The 16010-nt window shown below is 43.0% G+C and overlaps 1 protein-coding gene across 1 annotated transcript in view; it reads right to left on the bottom strand.

Moving 5' to 3' along the window:
- The window catches only part of FAF1 (Fas associated factor 1), a 5915525-nt gene that overhangs the window by 5745905 nt on the left and 153610 nt on the right, over nucleotides 1-16010 (bottom strand). The window lies entirely within an intron of this gene.

The raw sequence follows: 16010 nt of genomic DNA, 5'->3' as shown, positions 1-16010 counted from the left end.
GGGGCAGCAGGCACTGAATTTGTAGATAAAATACTGAAATGTAAAGCTGTTTGCCAGTAAGAGCCTCTTCATTAGTTACACATCTCTTTAATGTAGAATTATTCAGATGAATTTTACTTCTGCAGATATTGTCCTTATTGACGGATAGTGGTGAGTTGTAATGACAGATGGTTGAGAGGCCGTTTATGGTTAAAATATTCTGAAAGGGGTAGTTTTGTCATTACCGGTTCATGTATTTTGTTTCATTGCTTAATGGAAAAATGTTCAAAACTACAAATTTAAAACACACTCCAACAAGTGTATATGTTTATGTGCAACTAGCCATTTTTGTTTATCAAATGGCACACTGTGTTTTAAAATCTGAAAGCATGTTAGTAGCATAATTGCCTTTGGTGCAGAAGGCTGTGGATTCTACTCCCACACCATGTAGATGGAGTGCTGGTATTGCAGTGCCCATATGATTGTTGATTACTTGGTACATTATAAGGGGGATAGGGGTTCTACACTCCTGAGTATGTCCTTTGTATGAGATGCCTAGTGACTATGAACTTGCTGGTTTTGTTAGTCATTTTCTATTGCGATATTACCAACTTAACAATTTTTTAATGTAATATAGGCAATTAATTCTTCAAGGGCAGGAGGCACTGAATTTGTAGATAAAACATTGATATATGAAGTTTTGCCCGTAGCAATTTCTTCATTAGTTACAGATTTCTTTAACGTGGAATTTGGATGATTTTACTTCTGCAGAGATTGTGTGTATGGAGTAATATTGGTGGACTGTAATGACAGAAGTCTTGAGTGTTCTTTTATGGTTGAAATTTTCTGAAAAGGGTAGTTATTGGTTCATACATTTTGTTTCACTGGTTATTAAAAGAATGTTTAAAACTACAAATTTAAAACACTTTCTAACAAGTGGTGCTATATTATACAAGGAATATAATTCAATGCAATCAGGAAGGTGAATCAAAGAACAAATACATGTATGTATGGCCCTAAAAATGTGTGCAAGGAGTCTGCCCAAAGGTAAACTTAATTCTTCAATGGCCAGATGTATTTTCTATGATTGTGACTTTTCATGCCGTTTCAATGAATGAGTTTTTCCATTTCAATGAATGTGAGTTTCAAGGGCAGAGAAGTTTACTGCTTATGCTAAGTCTGTTTTCATTGCGAGACTGTATTGTTTAGCAAATGGCTAGTTCTAGTGTTTTTCTTTCTTAGTTTTTGTGAGACCTTAGTATATCTTATCATAAATTACTAGGCATTTCTAATTTTGTAATATGTTATAAAGATTTGTACTACACCATTTCTAATGCAAATGTATTAGTCTTATTCATCTATTCTTTGATAAATTTTCCTTTTTCCTACTGAAATATAAAATATATAATCTTAGGCTTGTACTACAATTGTTAAAACTTCTTATGTACCAAATTATACTGTTATTGGCTTTGTCTTGACCTTTTATGTTGTTGTAATTTGCGGAGCTTTTCTCCCCGGGTCTCCACTGAAAATGGACATATATCCAGCTGGACTAGCCCGGTCAACAAATGTAAAATAAATAAATAAAATAAAATAAAATAAAATGGCTACCTGTGTTGTACTATTTTATTTTAATATCTGTAATCACTGTAGAAGCAAATAAAAGAACAGTATGCATGGTAACTGGTGAGAAGTAACCAAATAATGGAACACTGGAATGGCTGAGGAGGGAGCTGCTCTATGGGGGGCATTCTATTACCCTGCCTAGGGCCCTATTTGACCATGATTGAGCTCTGGTATTTAAAGTAGAAAATACTATGCAGAAGTAGTTGCAGTTAAAGATACATTGTAATGTAGTTATTCTTCCTATGCATTTAAATAATTTAAGGAAATGACTGGAGTGGCTTTCTTGGAGAGTGACCCTGTGGGTGTGGCTCAAATAGGGGTGTTTCACGACTATGTTGTGGGTGGGGCTTAAGGGGCGCCAGAGTACTACTTCGCCTAGGGCACCATTTCGGCTAAGGCCGGCCCTGAGCACAAGGTGTAAATACATTGAGGTACACAATTAAACTGGGATTGCAGTTCTCTAGTAGTTAATTTTCCATGAGGAATGATTACAATTAGTATTAATACAAGCAGTACAAGTTTGATACTGCTTGTTACATTTGCACTTTGCCTACGTGTGCAAAAACGGTTTACTACTTAAAAAAGAACCGCACCCACAGACTGCAAAAGCATGTTTACTTCATCGTGTCTTGATGTTTCCAACATTTTAACATCACTTTTGGACTCAACATCCTTTTTTTATATTTTTAAATGTAATTCCAGAGTCTGTTCACATGGTGTCCAACGTCTTGATTTTTTAGTCTACCTCTACGTACCCCACAATGCAGTGCTTGGCTTTAAAATATTACATCATAGGTAGTGTGCTGATCAGCACTGACCAAGATCAGGATGAGCATGGATTAAATTCAAAACATTTCATAAGCAAAAAGACAGATATGTAAGCAAAAACACAAGTAGTTCAGTTTAGACTGTACACATGTACATTTTAGTAAACAGACTGTAATGGTACAATATTTACATTAGTTTGTAAACTGGGTAAACCTTCAGTAATTCTTTGAGAGCAGCAGAGGGGTAGAAAGGACAGAGGGATAATGAGTTATGTTATTTATTTAGTTTTTGATGACCAGGTTAGTCCCACTAGGTTAGTGATCTGCCTGCTACAATGTGGCATGGATGCTTTGTGCTGAACAATAGCATCTGTGTGAATGGACTTCTGTGGGACTGCCTGCCATAATATTACAATGAGGCTTGTCACAGACTGTCTTGTGACTGAAGTCTTAACAGCTACTCTGCCCTTGTACTGTTATCAAAAGGCAATCAGTGTGATAGGGCAAAAGAGATAATATATTGCAGTGTCAGGTCATGGGCTATACAATCTTTTTTGTGGGGTGCATTATAACTGCAACAGTGCTCTGAACGCAACTGTTTTGCAGGGAAGTGATGCAGTAGGACTTGGTTGCATGAGACTTAGCCATTTCTGCAGTTGGGGTAATGGTTTCTGTGGTACGGTTACCAATAAATGTATTTGTATATACAACATCCCAATCAAGCAGCCAAAGCAGTGAGCCAAGTTGCCTCCCTCTACCCAGGTTTAGTGAGCCGGCTTATATATCTAAAAGCAGCGAGGTAAATAAATGTACTAGAATAACTCTCAAGTCAACCATATATCATTTTCATGCATATTCAGGAGGACCTTCAAATACACCACTATAAACTGGGAATCCTACACACCTGCAAACTCACAAGCCCAAACATCCCAGTTAGCCCATATGTCCACTAGGGGGTGCAAAGATATTTGACCTACCCTTTATGAACATGGGTGAAGGTTGCAAGCCCCTAACACACACACACACACACACACACACACACACACACACACACACACACACACACACACACACACACACAGCGTAACAATTTCAACAGATCAGGTCACACCCTGAAACTCTCTCCTTTGAAATAAAACATGGGACACTAGCCAGATCTGGAACTTCAAATCACTCAGCTTTGTCGTGTGGTTTAGATCTGGAACTTTCAGGATTTCCTGCAAGACAAACTACCTACGATTAAAGGAAATCTGCACCTTAGAACTTAAATTAAAAAGTTATGTCTTACCATAACTTGGCATCTGTGTTGTCGTCTTCATTCCTCCTCACAATGGGTCAGAGTCGCCAGACATGTAAATCCTGCATGGCCCTCATGGAAGGATATGCCGGAGCACCACTAAACCAAAGGAGGCCCTGCTCCTGGATATGACAAGCAACTTGTAATGCGATACAAAGGTATGATTGTTAGACCATGACGCTGCTGCACAAATGTCATCAATGGAAGTTCTAGAATAGTTTACGAATTTATTAATAGTTTAATTTACGAAAAAGTAGCTATAACTCTGGTGGAATGTGCCCTAGGAGGGTTAGGTAATTCCAGTCCCTTGGCTGAATATATGTACAAGATGCAATCAGATATCCATTTGACCAAATCATTTTTGATGCCGCTTGTCCAAGCCTATTAGAGGAAAAAGCTGATCAGATTTTCTGTGTTGTTTGGTCATGTGTAGGTAAAAATGAACTTGTCTATGAACATCTAGATGATGGAGAAAGTACAGTTGTGTACACTTACCATAAATGTAGATGTTCGAGTGTCTTCACTGTTGCAGTCATGACTGTAGGGTTCTCCCCTGCCGGCAGGCAGTCCTCGGTCGGCCAGAATCCCAAAGTCTGGGTCCGGCGTCGGCTGTTCAGCCATGCTCCCTGACGTCAGAGCGCCAGGAGTACAAAGCTGACAGCCGACGCCATGTTCTCCAGTTTTTCTTGCCCCACATGTCAGGAGTTCCAAAATGAGTAAGGTCCCATACCCTTTGCAAATACACCTCAGAAGAAGGGTGAAAAAAGGAACCACACAAAAGAAAAAAATAAGAGGGGACAGGAGGGAGGGAAACCCAGACTGCAACAGTGAAGACACTCGAACATCTACATTTATGGTAAGTGTACACTATGTTCATCGTGTTTCACTGTTGCAGTCATGACTGTAGGGTAGAATCCCAAAGCAGAATGTAAGGGAGGTGGTGATAAAGTAGAGGGGGCGGCTAAAAGGCCCTGCAAGACTGCAGAAGCAAAGCCTGCCCTAGACTTACAGTAGAGAGGTAGATTGTAGTGCTTGGAAAAAGTATGCACTGAACTCCAAGTTGCAGCTTCCAAAATGTCTTTGGTAGGAACTCCCCTGAGGAAGGCAGCTGAAGTGGCAGCAGCTCTGGTGGGGAGCCCTTATACTCCCTGGGATTTGCTTTCCATGGTGTGAATAGCAAAATCTGATTCCATGAGCAATCCATTTAGAAATGGTCTGTTTTGAAATGGCTTTACCTTGGGAACTTGAAGCATAAGAAACCAACAATTGCTCTGATTTCCTGATGTCCTTGGTTCTGTCCAGGTAAAAACGTAGTTGTCTGTGTACATCCAAGGAATGTAAGATCCTTTCCCCTTTATTTTGAGGAGTGGGGAAAAAAGTTGGCAAGTGAATAGTTTGATTTAAAGCCACTTTGGAAACCACCTTAGGCATGAAAGTAGGATTAGTCCTTAAAGACACCCTGTCCTGATGAAAAATAATATAAGGTTCCACAGCCATGAGAGCTTGCAACTCCGAAACTCTCCTGGCAGAGGTCAGAGCTAACAGGATGGCTGTCTTCCAAGATAAAAACTTGATGTCAGATGTGGCAGCAGGCTCAAAAGGAGGTAAGGTGAGCTTTTCCAAAACATAGTTGAGATCCTAAGCAGGAATGGGAGGAGATCTAGGGGGCCTTAAGTTCTTAGCTCCTCTGAGAAACTGTCTCATGATCTGGTGGGAAAAGATTGGAGGGTCTGTATTATAATGAGCAGAAATAGCAGAGGCATGTATCTTTATGGAAGAGAAAGAAAGACCCTTATGTAAGAGGTCTGTCAGGTAAAGTAAAATCAGAGGAATGTTAGGAATAAGAGGATCAGAATCCTGAGTCTGCATCCAGGAACAAAATCTTTTCCATTTTCCTGCATAAGATTTTCTAGTGCTAGGACGTCTGGCTTCTAAAATGACATCCATAACCTGCTTGGGTAGGAGAGAATGAATCAAAGACCCTGGATTAACCAGGCCGCCAGGCTGAGAGTTTTGACATGGGAGTGTAGAACCTGACCCTGGTGTTGGGACAGAAGGTTCGGAGTCTGTGGTAAAACCCAAGGGGGCTCCAGACAAAGGTTTTTCAGTGTTGGGTACCAAAACTGTCGAGGCCAATTTGGGGCCAGCAAGATTATCATCTTGGGCTTATCCTGTTTGATCTTTAATAATACCCGTGGAAGAAGAGGAAGAGGCAGAAAGGCATATCCCGAGAGGTTTCTCCAACTGAATGATAGTGCATCCACTTTCCAAGCTTGTTCGTGGAAAGTCCTGGTGCAAAAAATCTGTAGTTGATGATTGAGGTGGGATGCAAAGAGGTCTATGTGAGGACATCCCCAGACTGCTGTAATCAGCTTGAATATTTCGGTGTCCAGCATCCATTCGTGTGGGTCTGAAAGGTTTCTGCTCAGACTGTCTGCCAGGAAGTTTTGCTTCCCTGGTAGAAACTGAGCTTGAAGGTCCAGATTGCAAGCTAGAGCTGTGTTCCAAAGATCCATGGCTAGTCTGCAAAGGGGATAGGAATGAAATCCCCCTTGCTTGTTTATGTACCACATAACTGTGGTGTTGTCTGTCCATATCAGTAGTTGTCCTGGTTGTAGAAGATTCCTGAAGGCCAATAGAGCTTTCTGAACGGCTAACATTTCCTTTAAATTGATATGCAGGTGCTTCTGATCCTTTGTCCAAAGGCCCTGCAGACAGTTGCCCTGAAAATGGGCTCCCCATGCACAATCTGAGGCGTCCGTGGTTAGTATCTGAGTGGCAGGAGGCAGACAGAAGGGTTTTCCTTTGTTTAGAGTACATGCCTTGGACCACCAAAGGAATTCCTTTTGAAGACAAGGCAGGACGGAGATCAGTATGTCTAAACTGTGGCAATGCTGAGACCATACACTTTTTAGGTATCACTGTATTTTCCTCGTATGTAGTCTTGCATATGGTACGAGAAGGATGCAGGAGGCCATGTAACCCAAAGCCTGCAGGAATCTCCTTGCAGATAGCTGAGTTAAAGTTGCCAAGGTTTTGAAAGTTGAAGCCAGCTGTAATTGTTTTTCAGATGTCAGAAATGCCATCTGGGTTGTTGTGTTTAGAGAAGCGCCCAGAAAAATTATCTGTTGTGAGGGTGTCAAATTTGACTTTTTAATGTTTACAGTGAATCCCAGGAACTTGAGAAGATTCTGAACAAACTCTAGATGCTGGAGTAAGACATCCTTGCTGTCTGCCTGAATAAGACAGTCGTCCAGATAAGGGTAAATTTGAATTCCCTTGAGTCTGCAATAAGCTACTACTGGAGCCAGGTATTTGGTGAAGACCCTGGGTGCAGTAGACAATCCAAAGGGCAGCACAGAGAATTGATAGTGCCTCGATCCGGCCTTGAACCTGAGGTATTTTCTGTGTTCCTGCCTGATGGGAATGTGTAAATATGCCTCCTTTAAATCCAAAGTTACCATCCATGCATTTTTGGTCAGCATTGGAAGTAGCTGCTGTAGAGTAAGCATCTTGAATTTTGGTATCTCTAGAAAGGTGTTCAAGACTGACAGATCCAGAATGGGTCTCCATGAATTTTGCTTCCTGGGGACTAGAAAGAGCCTCGAGTAAAAACCTTGTCCCATCTCTGAAAGTGGAACTAGTTCTATGGCTTTCATAGCCAAGAGAGCTTCCACCTGGTTTAAGGCCTCTGACCACTGATGTTTTGGAAGATCTGGCCATCCGCCTGGCCTTGGTAGGGTATGAAAATGGAATTTGTAACCTCTTGAAACCACATCCAGAACCCACTTGTCTTGGGTTATACGAGTCCAATTTAGGTGAAAAAGAGAAAGTTTTCCTCCGAGAGGGGCTTACAGGCAAGAAGTTCCTGCAGCCCAATAGAGGGAGTCATTGAGTCTGTTTCCTATAAGCTTGCGATCTGTCCTCTCCTCCCCTAGGGGTGGAAGCAGTCCACTGTCTTGGTCTATTTTTATTTATTTATTATTTATTTTACATTTGTTGACCGGGCTAGTCCAGCTGGATAATTTCCATTTTCAGTGGAGGCCCGGGGAGAAAAGCTCCACAATTAAAACAAGGTTAAACATTTAAGCAACAATGCATACATTTTAGTGTAGTAGAAAATACAGCGAAAAAAAAACAGGTAAATAACAAATGGCCTAAGCTATATATTCATATTTTTTTTTTTTTTTTTTTTTTTTTTTAGAACAGTACAGTAATTTAGTCATTTGAAATAACAGGGAAAGATAGTGATTTTTACGTAGGGAGGTATGGCTGAAGAGCGAAGAAGTCATTTAGTCTGGATTGGTACAGGAGCAGAGCCAGAAGTTGTTAAGATGTAACAGAAGTTGTTTTTTGAAAAGTTGAAAGGAGTCTAGTGAGGTAATGTGTGGGGGGAGGTTATTCCATATTTTCCCTATGGAGTTTGAAAATAGACAGTTACCTGCTGAATTTGTAATTCTAGTTGTGGTGACTTGTATCTTTTCGGCAGATCGCAACTGTTTCAAGTTTTTGTAGGGAGTAAGGAGGTTACTTATAGGTTACTTACCTATAAGAGGCTTGCGTTTGAGGCCTTCCTCGGGAGCGTCTGTATCTACCCCTCTGAGGCCTGTCTGAATTGGAAAAGGACCAATTTTTTGTAGGCCAATTTCTACTAAATCTGGGTGGCTGTACTTGTAAGAAATCTTTAACTGCTTGCATGGATTTTGCCTTGTCCTCCATCTTTTTAATCACCTCTTCAGCTTTAGATCCAAACAAAACATTATGCTGAACAGGAGCATCCAATAATTTAGCTTTTACTTGATCTGGCAAATTGTGTTCCTTTAACCATGCATGCCTTCTAATTACTGTGCCAGAGGCAGCAGCCCTACAAGAAGCCTCCAAGGCATCAAATCCACAGTGTAAACCATGCTTCCCACCTTGTTCAATGGCATGCATTAAGTCATGTCATTCCTTATCATCTGCACAGGTGGAAATGGAATTTAGCTTTTGTTTTAAAACAGACAGGAGAAATTGCTGGTATTTCAGCATATGAAACTGACAGTTTAAAGCCCTAATAGATAAAGTAGCAGAAGTGTACACTTTTTTGCCCCATCTTTCTAAAGATCTGGAATCCTTCTCAGTGGGAATGGGGTTTTAAGGAGAAGCGACCTTAACGCCCTTAGGACCCTGAGAAATGGTTTCATGGTCAGCAGTAGGGTTCTTGTATAAAAACTGGTGGGAATCAGGAACCCTATAATATCTGTCTGGCTTAACAGGAGCTGGAGGAAAAGAGTCAGGAGTTAAATTAGCCTCCGAAAAAGCATCATCCACAATATCCAAAATAGGAGGAATAGCCAGGGGTCAATGTTGGGGAAGAAGAAGAAAATCCCTTAGTCTTTTCTTAGATTCAGAATACTCTTGTCCTTCCCAGTAGAAATGTACACTCATTTCTTGCAAAGTTTCCCCAAAAGAGAAATCCTCAGGAGGAGAAGCTGAAGGAATGGATTCCTCAGCATCAGAATCCTCATAAGGAGGGAAAGAATATTCCTGGTCAGAAGAAGAAACTGAAGAAACAGAAGCCTGATCAGAGGAGTCATAATAAACTTCCTGTCTTGGCCTTTTATCTGGAGGGGGATGTGAACCCCTAATCATAGTAAGTAAGTCCTCCTCCATCTTAAGTAACTGTTTCTGAGATTTGGGAGCCGGATCAGAAGAGGCCTGGGCTGCAGTCTTTGATTTGGAAGGAGTCTTTGCCTTTATTAGAAGCTGAGTAGGCCTGAAAACCCCTTCGGAAGCCGGTACCTGCACAGCGGCTCCGGACCCATCCGAAGGAGCATTGTCCGAAGGTCCTGCAACAGAAATATTCAAAGGCCTAGGTTGGCTCCTCGTGGGAGTCCGTTTCAGCTATCTGTTCCGAAATGGCCGACGACAGGGGCTGCAAAAGCGCCTCACTGACAACGGCCGAACCTGAAGCTGGCTCTGCTTGTACGATATCGTCTGATTTGGACCTCGGAGGCCTGTCTTTGTCCTTGCGTCATTTGTGAACTCCGGTAGCCGGAACCGTATCCGACGACATTTTGTAGTTAAAACGCCTACCGAAGTAATGAAATGCAAAATCGTACCTTTGTTTAATTGTACGTTGATTGAATCTAGCACAAAACCGACAACTAGCTACGTCGTGGTCAGGGCCTAAGCAAGGAATACAGTAAGAATGAAAATCCTTATGAGGTATTTGCTTCCCACATGAAATACAATTATTAACTTTTTCTGACATCGGACTGGAGCAAGAAAAAAGTTTCCCCAACGGGGTACTTAGCTTTGAGTAGGAGAAGAAAGTCTTCGGACTGAAGTTTGTTTAGAAAAAATTGTCAGGAGTCAGCCGACCGGCACTTGCGAACTGCTATCACCACACGGCAAGAAAGACTGGAGAACATGGCGTCGGCTGTCAGCTTTGTACTCCTGGCGCTCTGACGTCAAGGAGCATGGCCAAACAGCAGACGCCGGACCCAGACTTTGGGATTCTGGCTGACCGAGGACTGCCTGCCGGCAGGGGAGAACCCTACAGTCATGACTGCAACAGTGAAACACGATGAACATCATACTCCCCTTTATTAGAGAAACTGGGAAAGAAAACTGGTAACTGGATGGATTGATTAATATTGTTCTCTGTATCAACTGACTGGTACGTAAAGGCACTCTGTCTTTATGAAAAAGAATGCAAGGAGGCTTGGAAGATAAGGCCTGTAATTCAGAAATCCTCTTAGTAGAAGTTAAAGCCACTAAGAGGACTGTTTTCCAGGACAAAAACTTCAGATTGCAACTAGCTGCTGGTTTGAAAGGTCCCTGGGTTAAAACATGCAACATAAGAGTGAGGTCCCAAGGAGGAGATGCATTCTTAATTGGGGGCCTTAACAAGAAAACACCTTTCATGAAAGATCTGCAAAGTCTAAAGGTGAACAGAGAACAGGACTGACTTACCATATGATAATTGGAAATAGCATCAAACTGTAATTTGATAGTGGCCAAACTAGTACCTTTGTCAAAAAGGGTGCCAAGAAATAGCAAAACATCTGAAATCAGTGCTGAGAAAGGATCAATGTTCCTGCACGAGGCCTAAATAATCTCTTCTGTTTGCTGTTATAGACTTTTTTAGTGGAAGCCTTTTGCAAGGCTAGAAGGACTTTTTGGACTGGGGATGTAAGCCTGAACTGTCTCACTAGGGTTGGAAGTGGAGAAAAGTACAGTTTTGTACCTACCATAAATGTAGATGTCCGATAGATATGCAACTGCAGTCATAACATATGGGTTGTCCTGCCTCAGGCAGCCCTCGGTCGGCCGGATTCCAGAGTCTGGGTCCGACGTCGGCTGATGTCACATTTCTCTCCGACGTCAGAGCGGCAGGAGTATATAAGCATCAGCCGATGCCATTTTCTTCAGTGTTTCTTGCCCCAGATGCCAGGTGCCCTCCAAGGAAGGCTGTAATCAATTTGGAAGACAAAACAGGTTTCCAGACAAATAAATAAGCAATAAACAGATACACCATAACAGATATCCCCAGCTAGGATAACAGGGATAGGAGTGGACCCAAGGAATAGAGGGGAAGGAGGGAGGGAAAACCTGACTGCAGTTGCATATCTATCGGACATCTACATTTATGGCAGGTACAAAACTGTACTATGTCCTTCAAGAATGCAACTGCAGTCATAACATATGGGTTGAATACCATAGCTTAGCTGGGGGAGGTGGAATGCTCTAAGAAAAGGATGGTGTAGCTATCAATCCCTGCAGGACTGCCGAAGCAAAGCCTGCCCTGGATCTGGAATATAAAGGAAGTTTGTAGTGTTTGGAGAATGTATGCACGGAGCTCCATGTAGCAGCTTCTAGAATGTCTTTTGTAGGCACCCCTCTTAAGAATGCTGTAGAGGTGGCTGTAGCTCTGGTAGAGTGTGGTCTGATATTGGCTGGTACACTCTTTCCATGGAAGGAATAACAAAATCTGATGCAATGTCCAATCCATTTTGAGATAGTCTGTTTGGAAATTGCTTTTCCTTGTACTCCAGGGGCGTAAGCTACAAAAAGCTGATCAGACTTCCTATTGGCCTTGGTTCTGTCCAGGTAGTAGCGAAGTTGTCTGTGAATGTCCAAGGTATGCAGCAGTCTTTCCCCTTTGTTCTCAGGATTGGGAAAGAAAGTAGGCAGGTGGATTGCTTGATTTAAAGAAACCCTAGATACCACTTTTGGTAGAAAACTAGGGTTGGTTCGTAAGGAGACTCTGTCTGTATGAAAGGTAATGAACGGTGGTATTGCCATTAAGGCCTGTAATTCCGAAACCCTTCTTGCTGAGGTAATTGCCAACAGGAAAGCTGTCTTCCATGAGAGAAATTGTAAATCCACAGAAGCTGCTGGCTCAAAGGGGGGTAGAGTCAAGTTTTTCTAGGACAAAGTTGAGGTCCCAAGCTGGTACTGGGGCCTTCCTTGGTGGCTTGATATTCTTGATTCCTCTAAGAAATTGCCTTAACAAAGGATGTGAGAACACAGGTGGATCAGTGTTGTATCTAGCTGAAATAGCTGAAGCATGTATTTTTATAGAAGAATATGAGAGTCCATTCTGTAGCATATGCCAAGTATTCCAGGATGAGTGGAATGTTCAATAATGATGCATCATGACCCTTGCTGGCATTCCAAATGCTGAATCTCTTCCATTTTGCTGAATAAACCTTTCTGGTGGATGGTCTGCGGGCTTCTGTTAATATCTGCTGAACTTCCTTGGAGAGAGATAGATTGAGGTTATTCATGGAATCTCCCAAACTGTTAGCTGGAGCGTCTGAATGCTGGGATGTACTGTCTTGAATTTGTTTTGAGTCAAAAGATGGGGCCATTGGGGAAGGGCCAATTTTTTGTTGTGGCATATGATCCGTAGAAGTGGATACCAGTGTTGTCTTGGCCAGTCTGGAGCTATTAGGATCCCTTTTGGCTTCTCTGCTTTGATCTTTAGTAGTACTGTGGTCATCAGTGGCAGAGGTGGGAATGCATACATTTTTAGGAAGTTCCAGCTGAATGAGAGAGCATCTGTTTTCCATGCTTGTGGATGATATGTCCTTGAGCAGAACTTTTGTAGATGATGATTGAGGTGGGAGGCAAATAGATCTACTTCTGGCCTGCCCCATGTCGAGGTGAGTCTTATGAAGATTTCTGGATGTAACCTCCACTCGTGGGGGTCTAGGAAATTCCTGCTTAGGCTGTCCGCCAGCACATTGTCTTTGCCTGGAACAAACTGGGATTGCAACTGTATGTTTAAGCTCAGTGATTTTTCCCAAAGATTCATTGTCAGTCTGTAAAGGGGGTAAGAATGGGTGCCGCCCTGCTTGTTTATGTACCACATGACAGTGGTGTTGTCTGTCCGTATTAGCAGGTGTCCTTGCTGAAGTTGTTGTCGAAAGGCCTCAATGGCATGCATTACTGCCAGCATTTCTTTTTGGTTGATATGCAGATGTGTTTCCTTTGGAGACCATTGTCCTTGAATACATCTGCCCTCCATGTGCGCCCCCCATCCGAGGTCTGAGGCGTCTGTGGTCATTGTTTGTGTTATTTGTGGTTTTTTGAATGACATACCTGTGTTTGCCTGGCTTACCGAGGCCCACCATAGAAATTCCTTTTGTAGGCATGGAATGAGTGGTATGGTTGTCTCTAGGTTGTTGCTGTGTTGAGACCATAAACTTTTTAGGTACCATTGAAGCTTTCTCATATGTAATCTTGCTAATGAAACCAGGAGAATGCAGGATGCCATGTAACCCAGGGCCTGTAGGAATCTCCTTGCAGTCATCTGGGTGAGCTTTGCCAAACCTTTGAAATAATGAGTTAACTTCTTTTGCTTGTCTTCTGTCAGGAAAGCCTTTTGAGAGGTTGTGTCTAGATTGGCTCCTAAGAAAGTAATTTGCCGGGATGGCTGCAGTCTTGACTTTTGGAAGTTGACTGTGTATCCCAGAACTTGTAGCAATTGAATGACATAATTCAAGTTTTTTGTCAAAATCAGTTTGTCGTCCGCTTGTATGAGGCAGTCGTCCAGGTACGGGTAAATTTGGATCCCCTGGAGCCTGCCATGAGCAATTACTGAAGCCAGGCATTTTGTAAATACTCTGGGTGCAGTAGATAGGCCAAATGGCAATGCTGAGAATTGATAATGCTCTGGCCCTGCAAGAAATCTGAGGTATCTTCTGCAGCTGTGTCTGATAGGGACATGCAGGTATGCCTCCTTGAGGTCCAGAGTAATCAGCCAAGACCCCTTGCCCAGCATGGGAAGGAGTTGCTGTAAGGTCAGCATTTTGAACTTTGGTGCTATGAGAAAGGTGTTTAATGCAGACAAATCCAGTATTGGTCTCCATTGTGTTTCTTTTCTTGGAACAAGGAACAGTCTTGAGTAGAACCTCTGGCCTTGTTCTTGTTGTGGAACTTTTTCTATTGCATTGATCTGAGCAAGCAGAGCAATTTGCTTGAAAGCCTCTGCCCTCTGGTTTTGCGGTAGGTTTGGCATGCCTTGTTTCCTTGGTAAGGTGTGAAAGTGGAACCTGTAGCCTTGGTCTATAATGTCCAAAATCCATTTGTCCTTTGTCAATCTGTGCCAATTGTCTGAAAACAGAGATAATTTTCCGCCCAAGGGAGCTTCTGTTTGTTCTTTGGTTAGCGGAAGTAGAGGAAAGTCATTGGGATTGTCCCTGTGGGGCAGGAGAAGCCCCTGTGTCACTTCTTTGGTTTGCTGGTTGCCATTGTCGTCCCCTGTAGGAACCTCTGTATTGTCCTCTTCCTCGGCCACGCCTATTTTTGCCCCTTTGAAATCTTTCAGGATTAGGAAAGGACCAGTTTTTTGAAGGCCAATTCCTGCTGAATCTGGGTGGCTGAACCTGGAGGAAATCTTTGACTGTCTGAACTGACTTGGCTTTTTCCTCAATGGTCTTTAATACATCTTTAGCATTAGCACCAAAAAGCTTGTTCTTTTCCAAGGGTGCATCTAGAAGTTTTGCCTTAACATGATCTGGTAGAGGTTGATCTTTTAACCATGCATGTCTACGAATGACCGCCCCTGTCATAGCTGCCCTACATGAAGCTTCCAATGCATCATATCCACACTGAAGAAAGTGACTGCTAACTTGCTGAGAGTTGTGTACAGCCTCCTGCAAAGACTTCCTATCTAAAGGATCAAGAGAGGCCAAAGTTTTCTGTAAATCATCTAACAGGAAATCCTGATATTGAAACATATGAAAGAGACAATTGAGAGCTCTCATAGATAAAGTAGTAGAGGTGTAAACCTTCTTTCCCCATCTCTCTAATGACCTAGCTTCCCTGTTGGAAGGCAAAGGATTTTTGGAGGTGGTAGATGAAACCCCTTTCGGCCCCTGTGAAATAGTTTCTAAATCAACAGCATGGGCCCTAAAGAAATGAGAATGTGTTTCAGGGACTCTATAGTATCTGTCCGGCTTGGCAGGAGCAGGAGGGAGAGTATCAGGGGTAACACTGGAGTCAGAGTATAGATCATCCAAAACATCAAGCACAGGAGGTATAGCTAAGGGCCTGTGTTGTGGCTTTTTAAGGAAGGTTCGAAGGCGCTTTCTGGAATCAGAATATTCCTGGCCTTGCCACTTAAACTGTTCCCTCATGGAATGCAGAATTTCCCCAAAAGAAATATCCTCAGGAGGGGAGGCCGAGGGGATGGAGTCCTCTGCATCTGAGTCCTCGTAGGTCTGGAAAGGCTCTTCCTGGCTATCGGAGTGGCCAGAGGCCTCAGAATCTTCATCTGAAGGGAGAGGGTCAGTGGGCTCAACCCTGGGCCTCTTGTCAGGAGGAGGCTGGGATCCTCTCTCAGGATGGGCCTGGGAACCTCTGATCATGGAGATTAAGTCTGCTGCCATGGTCATGATTTGTGTTTCAGGAGTAGGCTGAGGTAAGGCTTTAGCAGTAAGGTGCTTGGTCTTGCTGGCTGCCTTAGCATGTGTGTAGGCCTTGATAGACATGGACATGGGAGGCCTAGCAGCTCCACGTGCAGGAGTGACCTTATCCACAGCAATGGTCTCGGGCATTTCCTCGGTTTCAGTATCCGGAGGAAAATCAATAACTGGCGTCAGTGTGGTCTCCGGTATCGGAGGTATCGGTAATGCGGTGTCGTCGGTTCGGAGCGGTGAAGTAACCGTCTCAGAGGTAACCGGGGCACTCGCGGTAGGTTTTGGCGTGGTGTCGGTGGAAGACGTGGGCCAAGGATGTCGGTCCTGGTCTTTACGTTTTTTAGGAGTCTGCGATGTCGGTAATTCCGACGGCATCTTGTAATCTAATTTTTTGCCGAAAAAGTCTTCAGCGAACTCCGCCAGGCGCCT

The sequence above is a fragment of the Protopterus annectens genome, chromosome 14.part0 (genome assembly GCF_019279795.1).
Source record: "Protopterus annectens isolate FY-2018-M chromosome 14.part0, PAN1.0, whole genome shotgun sequence".
NCBI lineage: Eukaryota > Metazoa > Chordata > Ceratodontiformes > Protopteridae > Protopterus > Protopterus annectens.
The sequence above is the reverse complement of the archived record's forward strand: the minus strand, read 5'-3'. Positions and strand labels throughout refer to the sequence as shown.